Here is a 14268-nt window from a genome sequence, read left to right as displayed (position 1 = left end):
TAGGAAACAAATCCAAACGTTTCCCCTTTTTAGTGATTTAAGCCAAACGTTTACAAACTTTACGAAACAAATCCATTTTAGTGATTTAAGCCAAACGTTTACAAACGCTACGAAACAAATCCAAACGTTTCCCCTTTTTAGCGATATAAGCCGAACGTTTACAAACACTACGAAACAAATCCAAGCGTTTCACCTTTTTAGCGATTTAAGTCAAACGTTTACAAACGTTACGAAACAAATCCAAATGTTTCACCTATTTAGCGATCTAAGCTAAACATTTACAAACGTTACGAAACAAATCCAAACGTTTTACCTTTTTAGCAATTTAAGCCAAATGTTTACAAAGGTTTCGAAAAAAATCTAAACGTTTCACCTTGTTAGCGATTTAAGCCTAACGTTTACAAACATTACGAAACAAATCCAAGCGTTTCGCCTTTTTAGGTATTTAAGCAAAACGTTTACAAACGTTACGAAACAAATCCAAACGTTTCACCTTTTTAGCAACTTAAACCAAACGTTTACAAACGTTACCAAACAAATCCAAACGTTACGAAAAAAATTCAAACGTTTCCCCTTTTTTGCAATTTAAGACAAACTTTTACAAACGTTACGAAACAAATCCAAGCATTTCCCCTTTTTAGCAATTTACGCCAAATGTCTACAAACATTTTGAAAAAAATCTAAACGTTTCCCTATTTTAGCGATTTAAGCTAAACGTTTATAAACATTACGAAACAAATCCAAACGTTTCCCCTATTTAGCGATTTAAGCCAAACGTTTACAAACGTTACAAAACAAATCCAAACATTTTCCATTTTTAGCAATTTATGCCAAACGTTTACAAACTTTACGTAACAAAACCAAATGTTTCCCATTATTAGAAATATAAGCCAAACGTTACGAAAAAAATTCAAATGTTTCACCTTTTTTTAAATTGAAGACAAACTTTTACAAATATTACGAAACAAATCCAAGCGTCTCACCTTTTTAGCAATTTACGCCAAACGTTTACAAACATTATGAAAAAAAATCTAAACGTTTCCCTATTTTAGCAATTTAAGCTAAACGTTTACAAACATTACGAAACAAATCCAAACGTTTCACCTTTTTAGCGATTTAAGCCAAACGTTTACAAACGTTACAAAATAAATCTAAACATTTTACCTTTTTAGCAATTTAAGCTAAACGTTTACAAACGTTACGTAACAAAACCAAATGTTTCCCATTATTAGCAATATAAGCCAAACGTTTACAAATGTTACGAAACAAATCCAAACATTTCCCCTTTTTAGTTACTTAAGCCAAACGTTTACAAACGTTACGAAAGAAATCAAAATGTTTCCCAATTTTAGTGATTTAGGCCAAACGTTTAAAACGTTTAACCTTTATAGCGATTAAAGCCAAATGTTTACAAACGTTACGAAACAAATCCAAACGTTTCACCTTTTTAGCGATTTAAGCGAAACATTTAAAACGTTACGAAACAAATACAAACGTTTCACCTTTTTAGCGATTTAAGCCAAACGTTTACAAGCGTTACTAAACAAATCCTAACGTTTCACCTTTTTAGCAATTTAAGCCAATTGGCGATTTAAGCGATTTAAGCCAAACGTTTACAAAACCAAACGTTTCCCATTTTTAGCGATTTAAGCCGAACGTTTACAAACGTTTCGAAACAAAACGAAAAGTTTACAAACGTTACGAAACTAATACAAACGTTTCACCTTTTTAGCAATTTAACCCAAACGTTTACAAAGGTTATGAAACAAAACCAAACGTTTCGCCTTTTTAGCAATTTAAGCCAAACTTTTTCAAGCGTTACGAAACAAATCCAAGCGTTTCATCTTTTTAGCAATTTAAGCCAAACGTTTACAAACGTTACGAAATAAATCCAAACATATCACCGTTTTTAGCAGTTTTAGCCAAACGTTTACAAACTATACGAAACAAATCCAAATGTTTCCCATTTTTAGCGATTTAAGCCAAACGTTTACAAACGTTACGAAATAAATCCAAATGTTTTACCTTTTTAGTGATTTAAGCGAAACGTTTACAAACGTTACGAAACAAAAACAACCGTTTCCCCATTTTAGAGATTTAAGCCAAACGTTACGAAACAAATCCAAACGTTTCACCTTTTTAGCGATTTATGCGAAACGCTTACAAACGTTACAAAATAAAACCAAATATTTCACCTTTTTAGCGATTTAAGCCAAACGTTTACAAAAGTTAGGAAACGAAAACAAACGTTTCCCCATTTTAGCGATTTAAGCCAAACGTATACAAATGTTACAAAACAAATCCAAACGTTTCCCCCTATTAGTGATTGAAGCAAAACATTTACAAACGTTAGGAAACAAATCCAAACGTTTCCCCGTTTTAGCGATTTAACCCAAACGTTTACAAACGTTACTAAAAAAAACAAATGTTTCCCCATTTTAGCGATTTAATTCAAACGTTTATAAACGATACGGAACAAAACAAAACGTTTCACATTTTTAGCGATTTAAGCCAAACGTTTACAAACGTTATGAAACAAATCCAAATGTTTGAAATGTTAAGAAACAAATCCAAACGTTTCCCCTTTTTAGCAATTTAAGCCAAACGTTTACAAATGTTACGAAACTAATCCAAACGTTTCCCCATTTTAGCGATTTAAGCCAAACGTTTAAAACGTTACGAAACAAATCCAATCGTTTCACCTTTTTAGCTTTTTAAGCCAAACCTTTACAAATGTTACGAAACAAATCCAAGCGCTTAACCTTTTTGGAATTTAAGCCAAACGTTTACAAACGTTACGAAACAAAACAAAACGTTTAAAATGTTTCGAAACAAATCCAAACAGTTCACATTTTTAGCGATTTAAGCCAAATGTTTACAAACGTTACAAAAGAAATCCAAACGTTTCACCTTTTTAGCAATTTTAGCCAAACGTTTACTAACATTACGAAAAAAATGAAACGTTTAAAAAATTACGAAACAAACCCAAGCGTTTCACTTTTTTAGCGATTTAAGCCAAACGATTATAAATGTTACGAAATAAATCCAAACGGTTCCCCATTTTAACGATTTCAGCCAAACGTTTACCAACGTTACGAAACAAATCCAAACGTTTCGCCTTTTTAGCGATATAAGCAAAACATTTACAAACGCTACGAAATAAAACCAAACGTTTAACCTTTTTAGCGATCTAGGCCAAACGTTTATTAACGTTACGAAACAAATCCAAACGTTTCACTTTTTTAGCGATTGAAGCCAAATGTTTACAAACGTTACGAAACAAGTCCAAACGTTTCACCTTTTTAGCCATTAAAGTAAAACGTTTACAAACGTTGCGAAATAAATCCAAGCTTTTTGCCTTTTTTGACATTTAAGCCAAACTTTTCAAATTTTTAGCGATTTAAGCCAAACGTTTATAAACGTTATGAAACAAAACCAAACGTTTCGAAACAAAACCAAACGCTTAAAATGTTACGAAACAATTTTAAACGTTTCCCATTTTTAGCTATTTAAGCCAAACGTATACAAACGTTATGGAACAAAACCAAACGTTTCACATTTTTAGCGATTTAAGCCAAACGTTTACAAACGTTATGAAAAAAAAACTAAACGTTTATAACGTTACAAAATAAATCCAAACGTTTCACCTTTTTAGCAATTTAAGCCAAACATTTACAAATGTTACGAATCAAATCCAAAAGTTTCCCCATTTTAGCGATTTAAGCCAAATGTTTAAAACTTTACGAAACAAATCCATACGTTTCACCTTTTTAGCGATTTAAGCCAAATGTTTACATACGTTACGAAACAAATCCAAGCGTTTCACCTTTTTAATAATTTAAGCCAAACATTTACAAACGATACGAAATAAAACCAAACGTTTAAAACTTTACAAAACAAATCAAAACGTTTAACATTTTTAACGATTTAAGCCAAACTTTTACAAACGTTACAAAACAAATCCAAGCGTTTCACCTTTTTAGCGATTTAAGCCAAACGTTTACAAACGTTACGAAATAGAAAAAAACATTTTCCCATTTTAGCGATTTAAGCCAAATGTTTACAAAGGTTACGAAACAAATCCAAACGTTTCACCTTTTTAGCGATTTAAGCCAAACATTTACAAATTTTACGAAACAAAACCAAACGTTTCACCTTTTTAACGATTTACGCCAAACGTTTACAAACGTTAAGAAACAAAATCCAAATATTTAAAACGTTATGAAACAAATTAAAACGTTTCACATTTTTAACGATTTAAGCCAAAGTTTTACAAACGTTATGAAACAAAACCAAACGTTTCACCTTTTTAGCAATTTAAGCCATACGTCTACAAACGTTACGAAATAGAAAAAAAAACATTTTCCCATTTTAGTGATTTAAGCCAAATGTTTTCAAAGGTTACGAAACAAATCTAAACATTTCTACTTTTTAGCGATATAAGCCAAACATCTACAAATATTACGAAACAAATTCAAACATTTCACCTAGTTAGCGATTTAAGCCAAACGTTTACAAACGTCACGAAAAAACAAACGTTTCCCCATTTTAGCGACTTAAGCCAAATGTATAAAAATGTTACGGAACAAAACCAAACGTTTCCCTTTTTTAGTGATTTAAACCAAACGTTAACAAACGTTACGAAACAAAACCAAACGTTTACAAACGTTACGAAACAAAACCAAACGTTTAAAGCATTACGAAACAAATCTAAACGTTTCACCTTTTTAGTAATTTTAAAGCCAAACGTTTACAAATGTTACGAAACAAATCCAAACGTTTCCCCATTTTACCGATTTAAGCCAAACGTTTTAAAACTTTACAAAACAAATCCAAATGTTTCACCTTTTTAGCGGTTTAAGCCAAACATTTACAAACGTTACGAAACAAATCCAAGCGTTTCACCTTTTTAGCAATTTAAGCCAAACGTTTACAAACGATACGAAACAAAATCAAACGTTTAAAACGTTAAGAAACAAATCCAGTCGTTTCAGATTTTTAGCTATTTAAGCCAAACGTTTACAAACGTTACGAAACAAATCCAAGCATTTCACTTTTTTAGCAATTTAAGCCAAAATGTTTACAAACGTTACGAAATAGAAAAAATCATTTCCCCATTTTAGCGATTGAAGCCAAATTTTTTACAAAGGTTACGAAACAAATCCAAACGTTTCACGTTTTTAGCGATTTAAGCCAAACGTTTACAAACGTTACAAAAAAAACCAAACGTTTCACCTTTTTAGAGATTTAAGCCAAAAGTTTACAGACGTTACGAAACAAAAACAAATGTTTCCTCATTTTAGCAATTTAAGCCAAACACATACAAACGTTACGAAACAAATCCAAACGTTTCCCCTTTTTACCGATATAAGACAAACGTTACGAAACAACACCAAACGTTTAAAACGTTAGGAAACAAATCCAAACGTTTCACATTTTGAACGACTTAAACCAAATGTTTACAAACGTTACGAAACAAATCCAAACGTTTTACTTTTTTAGCGATTTAAACTAAACGTTTACAAACTTTACGAAACAAAAAGAAACGTTTCCCCATTTTAGCGATTTAAGACAAACGTTACGAAACAAATCCAAACGTTTCCCCTTTTTAGTGATTTAAGCCAAACGTTTACAAACGTTACGGAACAAAACCAAACGTTTAATCTTTTTAGCGATTTTAGCCAAACGTTTATAAACGTTACGCAACAAATCCAAACGTTTCACCTTTTTAGCAATTTAAGCCAAACGTTTATAAACGTTCCGAAACAAATCCAAATGTTTCACCTTTTTAGTAATTTAAGCCAAACGTTTACAAACGTTACGAAACAAATCCTAGCGTTTCACCTTTTTTGCAATTTATGCCAAACATTTCACCTTTTTAGCGATTTAAGCCAAACGTTTACAAACGTTGCGAAACAAAACCAGACGTTTCAAACGCTACAAAACAAATCCAAACGTTACGAAACAAAACCAAGCATTTCACCTTTTTAGCGATTTAAGCCAAACGTTTACAACTCCAAACTTTTCCCCTTTTTAGCAATTTAAGCCAAACGTATACAAATGTTACGATACAAATCCAAACGTTTCACCTTTTTAGCGATTTAAACCAAACATTTACAAACGTTACGAAAAAAATCCAAACGTTTCACCTTTTTAGCAATTTAAGCCAAACGCTTACAAACGTTACGAAACAAATCCAAACGTTTATAAACATTTGGCTTAAATCGCTAAAATGGGGAAACAAATTCAAACCTTTATAGCGATTTAAGTAAAATGTTTACAAATGTTACTAAGAAAATCCAAGCGTTTCACATTTTTAGCGATTTAAGCCACTCGATTACAAACATTACGAAACAAAACCAAATATTTCACCTTTTTTGCGATTTAAGCCAAACGTTTACAAAAGTTACGGAACTAAACCAAACATTACTCCATTTTAGTGATTTAAGCCAAGCGTATACAAACGCTACAAAAGATCCAAACGTTTCACCTTTTTAGCAATTTAAGCCAAACTTTTTCAAGCGTTACGAAACAAATCCAATCGTTCCATCTTTTTAGCAATTTAAGCCAAACGTTTACAAACGTTACAAAATAAATCCAAATATTTCACCTTTTTAGCGATTTAAGCCAAACATTTACAAACGTTACGAAACAAAACCAAACGCTTCACCTTTTTAGCAATTTAAGCCAAACGTTTACAAACGTTGCGGAACAAAACCAAACGTTTCACCTTTTTAGCGATTTAAGCCAAACATTTACAAAAGTTATGAAATAAAACCAAGCATTTAAAACGTTAAAAACAAATCCAAAACGTTTCACATATTTAGCGATTTGAGCCAAACATTTACAAACGTTACGGAACAAATCCAAGCATATCACTTTTTTAGCAATTTAAGCCAAACATTTATAAACATTATGAAACAAATCCAAACGTTTTACCTTTTTAGCGATTTAAGCCGAAGTTTTACAAAGTTACGAAACAAAACCAAACGTTTCACATTTTTAGCGATATAAGCCAAATGTTTACAAATGTTACAAAACAAAAGCAAATGTTTACAAACGTTACGAAATAAAATCCAAACGTGTCCCCTTTCTACCGATTTAAGTCAAACTTTTACAAACGTTACAAAACAATTCTAAACGTCTCACATTTTTAGCAATTTAGGCCAGATATTTACAAACATTACGAAACAAATACAAACGTTTCACATTTTTAGCGATTTCAGCCAAACGTTAAGGAACAAAACCAAAGGTTTCACATTTTTAGCGGTTTAAGCCAAACGTTTACAAACGCTACGAAACTAATCCAAACGTTTCATCTTTTTTACGATTTAAGCCAAATCTTTACAAATGTTACGAAACAAAACCAAACGTTACGATTTAAATTTAAACATTTAAAACGTTACAAAACAAATACAAGTGTATTACCTTTTTAGCAATTTAAGCCAAACGTTTAAAACGTTACGAAACAAATCCAAACGTTTGACCTTTGTAAAATGCAATTAAAAAATACGATTCAATTACGAAATAATTTCAAACGTTAGGATTTGTTTTGTATCGTTTGTAAACGTTTGGATTTGTTTCGTAATATTTGTAAACTTTTGTTAAATCGTTAAAAAGGTGAAACGTTTGGATTTGTTTCGTAATGTTTGTAAACGTTTGGCTTAATTCGCTAAAAATATGAAACGTTTGAATTTTTTTCGTAACATTTGTCTTAAATCGCTAAAAAGGTGAAACGTTTGGATTTGTTTCCTAACGTTTGTTAGAGTTTGGTTTTAGTTTCTCATGTTTATAAATGTTTGGCTTAAATCGCTGAAAAGGTGAAACGTTTTGTTTTGTTTCCGAATGTTTGTAAACGTTTGGGTTAAATCGCTAAAAATATGAAACGTTTAGATTTGTTTCGTAACGTTTTAAACGTTTGGATTAAATCGCTAAAAAGGTGAAACGTTTAGATTTGTTTCATAACGTTTCTAAACGTTTGGCTTAACTCGCTAAAAGGGAGAAACGTTTGGATTGGTTTCATAGCATTTGTAAACGTTTTGCTTAAATCGCTAAAATGGGGAAACATTTGTTTTTGTTATATAACCTTTGTAAAGTTTGGCTTAAATTGCTAAAAAGGTTAAATGTTTGGATTTGTTTCGTAATATTTGTAAACGTTTGGCTTAAATTGCTAAAAAGGGGAAACATTTGGTTTTGTTTAGTAACGTTTGTAAACATTTGGCTTAAATTGCTAAAAAGGTGAGACGGTTGGATTTGTTTCATAACATTTGTAAACGTTTGGGTTTGTTTTGTAACGTTTGTAAACGTTTGGATTAAATCACTAAAAAGGTGAAAACATTTGAAATTGTTTCGTAACTTTTGTAAACGTTTGGCTTAAATTGCTAAAAGGGTGACACGTTTGGATTTGTTTTGTAACCTTTGTAAACGTCTGTCTTATATAGCTAAAAAGATGAAACGTTTGGATTTGTTTCGTAACGTTTGTAAATGTTTGGCTTAAATCGCTAAAAAGGTGAAACGTTTGGATTTGTTTCGTAACGTTTGTAAACGTTTGGCTTAAATCGCCAAACAGGTGAAACGTTTGGTTTTGTTTTGTACGTTTGTAAACGTTTGGCTTAAATTACTAAAACGGTGAAACGCTTGGATTTGTTTTGTAACATTTGTAAACGATTGGCTTAAATTGCTAAAAAGGTGAAATGCTAGGTTTTGTTTCGTAACGTTTGTAAAAGTTTGGCTTAAATCGCTAAAAATGGGAAACGTTTGTTTTTGTTCTATAATGTTTGTAAACGTTTGGCTTAAATCGCTAAAAATGGGAAACGTTTGGATTTGTTTCATAACGTTTAAAACGTTTGGTTTTGTTTCGTAACGTTAGTAAACGTTTGGCTTGAATCGCTTAAAAGGTGAAACGTTTACAAATGTTACAAAACAAATCCAAAAGTTACGAAACAAATCCAAACGTTTGACTTTTTTAGCGATTTAAGCCAAACGTTTACAAACGTTACGAACCAAATCCAAACGTTTCACCTTTTTAGCGATTTAAGGCGAACGTTTAGAAATGTTACGAAACAAAACCAAACGTATCACCTTTTAGCGATTTAAGCCTAACGTTTCCAAACGTTACGAAACAAATCCAAACGTTTGTAAACGTTTGGCATAAATTGCTAAAAAGGTGAAACACTTGGTTTTGTTTCGTAATGTTTGTAAACGTTCGGCTTAAATCGCTAAAATGGTGAAACGTTTTTTTTTTGTTTCGTAACATTTGTCAACGTTTAGCTTAAATCGCTAAAAAGGGGAAACGTTTGGATTTGTTTCGTAACGTTTGTAAACGTTTGGATTTGTTTCGTAATGTTTGTAAACGTTTGGATTTGTTTCGTAACGTTTGTAAACGTTTCCCTTTTTAGCGATTAAAGCCAAACGTTTACAAGCATTTCAACTTTTTAGAAATTTAAACTAAACATTTACAAACGTTACGAAATAAATCCAAATGTTTCACCTTTTTAGCGATTTACGCCAAATGTTTACAAACGTTACGATACAAATCCAAATGTTTCGCCTTTTTAGAGATTTAAGCCAAGCGTTTACAAATGTTACGAAACAAATCCAAATGTTTCCCCTTTTTAGCGATTTTAGCCAAAACATTACGAAACAAATCCAAACGTGTCACTTTTTTAGCGAAAACAAAATGTTTCGCCTTTTTATCGATTGAAGCCAAACGTTTACAAATGTTACGAAACAAATCCAAACGTTTCCCCTTTTTAGCGATTTAAGCCAAACGTTTACAAAAGTGACGAAACAAATCCAAACGTTTCCCCATTTTAGCGATTTAAGCGAAACGTTTAAAACGTTAGGAAACAAATCCTAAACGTTTCACCTTTTTATCTATTTAAGCCGAACGTTTACAAACGTTACGAAACAAATCCAAGTGTTTCCACTTTTTAGCGATTTAAGCCAAACGTTTACAAACATTACTAAACAAATCCAAACGTTTCACCATTTTAGCGATTTAAGCCAAACATTTACAAACGTTACGAAACAAAACCAAACATTTTAAACGTTACGAAACAAATCCAAGAGTTTCACCTTTTTAGCGAGTAAAAACGTTACGAAACAAATCCAAACGTTTAACCTTTTTAGTGATTTAAGCCAAACGTTCACAAACGTCACGAAACAAAACCAAACGTTTAAAACGTTACGAAACAAAACCAAACGTTTCACTTTTTATCGATTTAAGCCAAATATTTACAAACTTTACAAAAACAAAACCAAACGTTTACAAACGTTACGAAACAAATCCAAACATTTACAAACGTTACAAAAACAAATCCAAACGTTTCACCTTTTTAGCATTTAAAGCCAAACGTTTACAAACGGTACAAAACAAAACCAAACATTTACAAACGTTACGAAACAAATCCAAGCGTTTCACATTTTTAAACGTTTGGCTTAAATTGCTAAAAAGGTGAAACGCTCTGATTTGTTTCGTAACGTTTGTAATCGTTTGGCTTAAATTGCTAAAAAGGTGAAACGTGGTTTGTTTCGTATCATTTGTAAACGTTCGGCTTCAATCGCTAAAAAGGTGAAACGTTTGGATTTGTTTTGTAACGTTTCTAAATGTTTGCCTGAAATACATTTCACATTTCTAACAATTTAAGCTGAACGTTTACAAACGTTACGAAACAAATCCAAATATTTCCCCTTTTTAGCGATTTAAGCTAAACGTTTACAAACGTTACGTAACAAAAACAAACTTTTCATATTTTTAGCGATTATAGTCGAATGTCTAGTAATGTTACGAAACAAAACCAAACGTTTCACCTTTTTAGCAATTTAAGCCAAACGTTTACAAACGTTACGAAACAAAACCAAACGTTTCACCTTTTTATCGATTTAAGCCAAACGTTTATAAACGTTACGAAACAAATCCAAACGTTTCGCCTTTTTAGCGATTTAAGCCAAACGTTTACAAACGTTACGAAACAAATCCAAAACATTTGTAAACGTTTGGCATAAATCGCTAAAAAAGTGAAACGTTTCGATTTGTTTCGTAACGTTTGTAAACGTTTGGCTTAAATCGATTAAAAGTGTTGGTGCAGCGGGACGTGAGGGTCTGAATCGTATATTTCAATTCAAAATTGGAATTCCAACAATTCGGATCCAGAAATTGATCATATCAATAACAAATGGATCGTCGTATCATCTATTTATTAAAGCACGCATCTAGAAACCGTAAGAAGAATACCTATGTCGATTCTCCAACGATTCTTGTAGTCCCGATAGTACGGCGACCTCAAGCTCGTCCACACGAGTATGCGTCCGATTGAATCCTCGCCTTGAAATAATCTGCAAGAGTTTCTCTTGCTGAGCAACCCTAAGCTCAAACTCTCGCCTCGATTACGTCTTTGCTGGGATGTATGAAAAACTTTCTCCAAGCTTTTCTGTGATTTATGACTACTTGAACTCCTTCAAATATGGTCTCTTAAGTGTGGTGTATTTAGAATGAGCAAAGGCAACCTCTATTTATAGGGTAGAGCTTTGCTTAAGAATGCAACACCTCACATGCTAGGTGTCACACACCAAGCAAAGGTGTTGCCACCATTCGACACCTCACATGCTAGGTGTCACACACCAAGCATAGGTGTTGCCACCATCTGACACATCACATGCTAGGTGTCACACATCAAGCATAGGTGTTGCCACCTTCTGACACGTCGGATGCTAGGTGTCACACACACAGACATACATGACATCATCACGTGACATCATCTTATGACATCATCGTGACATCATCACATGACATCATCGTGACATCATCACATGACATCATCGTGACATCATCACATGACATCATCGTGACATCATCACATGACATCATCGTGACATCATCACATGACATCATCGTGACATTATCACATGACATCATCACATTAACTTGGATAAAATACAATTAGGTGCCTACTAATTTATAACTCTTACAAATTAGTCCCTAATTTATACTTGTTTTTCATCTTAGATTAATTTCAGAGATATGCTAGTATCTATATGAAATCGATCTCTCGTAAACTCAATAGGTTGCACACCCTATTGTGTGTGACTAACTAGGTTCACATCTATATGGCAACGAGAGTCATAAGAAACGCCTTTCTTATATTAACTAATTAAATCCCATTAATTATTAATCCTCGTAGATCGTGAGTGACGTCTGGCAACATATCACGACCCCCAAATAGATATGAATGTTTCGATGCATTCTTTATGAACCAATGTTCATAATTACCGTACACTCAAAATTCCTTTCATCTTAGATTCCAATCTCGACTAGTGTCACGGTTAAGTCAAACACTGTTTGTCTTGATCATATGACCTCATCTCTCAATTCTAATTCGTGATAAATATGACTTCCACTAGAAACAACTTTCTAAGTAAGTCATATACACCTGCGCAGGTTTTATCATCCATTAAGAACAATTCGAGATAGCATAGAATCTTGTCTCCGTTCATCCAGAGTGATGAATCCTTTCTAGGTTAAACCCCTATCTCCATATACAACTAATTAGAGCCAACACATCCCGCGGCCCTAGCACATGAAAGATCTAGGGTTAAGGAGTATCAAACTCTAATCACCTATATACAAGATAGTGTCACCGCAAGTTAAAGGACATATGTACAATTATGAACTAGATGACATTAACTTGACTTTGATGAATTACCATGAATAAGTCATCTAGCGTCACTTGTTCGACTCACTCAAAACCTTTAGTGTCCACATGTTTATTCTGATCCCCATCAAGTAGTATGAGACTCACTACTTCCTATAATTAGTAACTCTTTACTAATCAGGAGAATAAACAGAGGTGACGATCTTTCCGGGATAATGCGATGCCCTTATTCGCAGGACCCCATTGATCCTGAACGGTTATTTAGATCACTTGTATAATAGAACCTGTCACTCATATTCTTAACACCTTAAGAATAGATTCTATCACAATGTGATAAGGACAATATGTAATAAATAAACACTTAGTTGATGAGACACTTAGTTCAAATAAAACATATATATCATTGCCAATGGGATTAGTTCTTCAAATATACACGATTAAATGTCCCTAGGGCACATACTACTAACAATCTCCCACTTGCACTTGAGCCATTGACAACTATATTTAAGCCCCATCTTCACAAGATGTAAATCTTAATGACTCTAAGTCATTGGCTTTATCAGTGGGTCAACCATGTTATTGGCTGATGCTATCTTTTAGAGAAACAATTTCTCTCTTTCCAACACTTTCTTTAGATAATACGATAATGCCTTTACTTATGTTCGGATAATTTGTGAGACCCGGTTTCTTTTGCTAGGGCAGTAGCACCATTGTTGTCGCAGAAAAGAGGAACTGTCGACTTTAATGGAAGAAAACCGTACTTAAATCTGTTACGAACTAATTTATCCAAACACCTTCTATTACAACATCTCATGTCATAATATACTCGGCTTCTATAATAGAATTTGGAGTTGATTCTTGCTTAGAACACTTCTAACTCACTACTCCTTTATTATAGATAAATATGAATCGGAAAATAGACTCTCTATTATCCACATCTGATTATTAATCATAATCTGTAAAATGGTCTACTTAAAAATCTTGTTCTCCATTTGTTAATATCATATCTTTGGTTCTATAAAAGTACTTAAAGATATCTTTAACAACCATCCAATGTTCTCAACATGGATTGGATTAAAACCGATTAGTCCCACTAACCGCATAGACAATTTCTAGCTTTGTAAGTGGCAACACATACCTCAGACTACCAATTGCCGAAGCCTATGGTACCTTTGCTAGATTCTTTCTTTCTTCAGAAGTTTCGGAAAACACTCCCTTTGAAAGAAGAATTTTATGCCTAACTAGTATCAATCCTCTCTTAGAATTTCCATATTGAACTCCTTCAATATCTTTTCTAAGAAGATCCTTTTTGGAGAAACCATTTATTCTCTTAGATCTATCTCCATAGATTCCAACATTGAGAATATAAGCTACTTCTCCGAGGACTTTGATGGAGTACGTATTAGATAAACCAAAGTTTTACAGAAGTTAACATTCCAATATTATTATCTATTAGTTATATGTTATTTATATACAAGATCACAAAAGTGAGTCTGCTCCCACTAACATTCTTGTAAACATTGGGTTTATCATCGTTTTTAATAAATTAGTAACTCCTTACGGCTTTATCAAGACGACGAATCTTGAATCTTTGTTTCCATCAACTAGGGATCAT

This window comes from Mercurialis annua, linkage group LG8 (assembly GCF_937616625.2).
Source record: "Mercurialis annua linkage group LG8, ddMerAnnu1.2, whole genome shotgun sequence".
In the NCBI taxonomy this organism is placed as follows: domain Eukaryota; kingdom Viridiplantae; phylum Streptophyta; class Magnoliopsida; order Malpighiales; family Euphorbiaceae; genus Mercurialis; species Mercurialis annua.
Note: the sequence above shows the minus strand (reverse complement) of the source record.